This window comes from Penaeus chinensis, chromosome 14 (assembly GCF_019202785.1).
Source record: "Penaeus chinensis breed Huanghai No. 1 chromosome 14, ASM1920278v2, whole genome shotgun sequence".
NCBI lineage: Eukaryota > Metazoa > Arthropoda > Malacostraca > Decapoda > Penaeidae > Penaeus > Penaeus chinensis.
Genome location: NC_061832.1, coordinates 6,936,394 through 6,938,893, shown reverse-complemented (window position 1 = coordinate 6,938,893; position 2,500 = coordinate 6,936,394). Strand labels below are relative to the sequence as shown.

Genomic DNA, 2,500 nt, shown 5'->3' with positions numbered 1-2,500 from the left:
TGTGTGAGTGTGAGTGTGTGTATGTGTATGTATGTATGCATGTTTTGAATTGTGTGTCCAGCACGTGTTAACGGCCGGACGAAGCTAAGCCAGCTCTGCCGCCGTATGGTAGAAAGATCTTAAAATCTTAGCAGTCTACCACTCGAACGAATCGCGGCTCTGGCACGTTTTACTAACATTTCCAACAGCTGGTAAAGACGTTGGCAGATGCCCCCCCCTCTTCCCATACTGTACCCTCCCCCACCTTTTCTACACTCAAACGCCCTTTCTTAAAGATGGGGGTAAGGGAATGGAGGGGGAGGGAAGATAGGGAAGGGGAGAGGAGGAGAAAGGAAGGGAGGGGAGGGGAGGAGAAGGGAAGGGGAGAGGAGGAAAAGGAAAGGGGAGAGGAGGAGAAGGAAAGGGGAGAGGAAGAGAAAGGAAGTGAGGGGAGGAGGAGAAAGGAAGGGAGGGGAGAGAAGGGGGGGAAGGAAGGGAGGAGAGGAGAAGGGGGGGGAGAAAGGAAGAGAAGGGCGGAGAAGAGAGGGGAATGAGGTAGTGTAAACACCTGCCGGGGAGGAATGTCTCACCTTGGGGTCTGTGTCTCACGCCTGGCGAAGTCGGGGAGGGAAGCGGGAGGAGGAAATGTTGCTTTTATCAAAATATTATTCGGGTACGTGTATTTTTTTTTTCTTTTATTATTCAGCTTTGAATCTTATTATTTTTTATTACTATTATAATTCAGTTTTGTATCCTATTATTTATTATTATTATTATTATTATTATTATTATTATTATTATTATTATTATTATTCGCTTCTGTGCTTTTTATTATTGGTTTTTAGTTTATTTAGTCGATTATTGTTGTTTCGTATTTTAATTTTAGTTAATCTATTTTACTTTATTTTATTTTACTTGGTGTGTTTTTTGGTGTATCGGCTTATTCACGTATCAACAATTTCCATATTTCTTTTTGTCTCTGATTAAAAAAATATATATATTTAGAAACGAGAGAAATGGTAATGGTATGAATTTATATGAATAAAAGGAAGATGGAATAATCGAGAAAATGAGAAAGAAGGGTGAAGAGGAAAAGAAAGGATAGAAAAGCGAGGAAGAGGTAACGTATGCGAGACTTTTGTTATTGGAGGAAAAGCTGGATTAAAAAGAGGTATTTTCTCGATTATTTTTCCGGCAGGCGATCGCTTAGGCTTCGGAGCAAATGTGTCAGGTTTCTCTGGGAAATTTTCCTCGATTTTACTTGTTGCTTTGCTTGCGGTGCCTGCTTTGGTCTTTCTGATTGGCTCCCCCGTCTGTTTCTCTCTCTCTCCTCTTCTCATCCCTTTTCTTCTCTTCTCTTCTTTTCTCTCTTCTTCTCTTCCCTTCTCTTCTCGCCTCTTCTCTTCTCTCATTTCTCTTCTCTTCCCTTACTTTGTTTTCTCTTCTTCTTTTCTTTACTTTACTTTACTTTACTTTACTTTACTTTACTTTTCTCTCCTCTCCTTTCCTCTCCTCTCCTCGCGATTACTTTTCTCTTATCTCTTTATCTCCTCTCTGTCTGTCTTCTTTCCTTTTCCTTCCCTTTATTCCTTATATTATTAGCTCCTCGCTCCTCTCACCTCCTTCCACCCCTTCTTCCACCCCTCCCCTATCACCCCCCCAGCTTTCTACCTGGGGGGGGGTAGCCTCGTGGACCCCAGAATAAAAAAATCATGGGCGGCGGGGCGTGTTCGGGTCACAGTTGGGGGTCACGTGGCGAAGAGGTGGGGGAGGGGGAGAGGGGAGGGGGAGAGGGTAGAAGAATATATGCTGATAGTGTGTTTGGGGAGAGTAGGGGGAGGGGGGGGTGGGTATGTCTTGAGAGTGTCTGGGGTAGATAGAGGTGAGAGAGGAGGGGTGTATGCCGAGTGTGGGATGTGGAGTATACTCCGGGTGAGCGTGGTAGGTAGAGGGAATGCGTTGAGGGGGAGTTGGGGGAAGGTGGGGGGTGGGGGGGGTAAGCTGAATGTTAGGGGGCACGGGAGTGGGTATGCGTTGAAAGCTTCTAGTGGGGTTTGGTTAAAGGGGAGTTGGGGGAAGGTGGGGGGGGGGTGTAAGCTGAATGTTAGGGGGCAAGGGAGTGGGTATGCGTTGAAAGCTTCTAGTGGAGATTGGTTAAGGCGGGGGGGGGGGGTTAAGCTAAAGAGTTAGGGGGTGTAGGGGGGGGGGGGTGAGGGAGTGGTAGCAGTACCCTCTGCTGACCACAAGTATCGCAGGAAATGTTTACTTGGACGGTCACCTCTCCCGCCGTCACTTGCCTACCTGTCTGGAGAGCTGCTGCCTCTTCCCTGACTTTCTTTGTCGGGTTTTTAGGCGTCTGTGATTAAGTGTTGTTGTTTTTATTAGTTGTTTTCGTTGTTGGTGTTGTTGTTTGTGTTAGTAATAGGAATGGTTTTTGTTGTAATTTAATGTTTTCTCCCTCTTCGTTGTTTGCTCTTTTAGATTTAATTGCTATATATGTTAAAAGCTGCAATTGTTCTGG

The 2,500-nt window shown here is 45.4% G+C and overlaps 1 protein-coding gene across 1 annotated transcript in view; it reads left to right on the top strand.

Moving 5' to 3' along the window:
• The window catches only part of LOC125032310 (formin-like protein 20), a 24,838-nt gene that overhangs the window by 6,129 nt on the left and 16,209 nt on the right, over nucleotides 1-2,500 (top strand). The window lies entirely within an intron of this gene.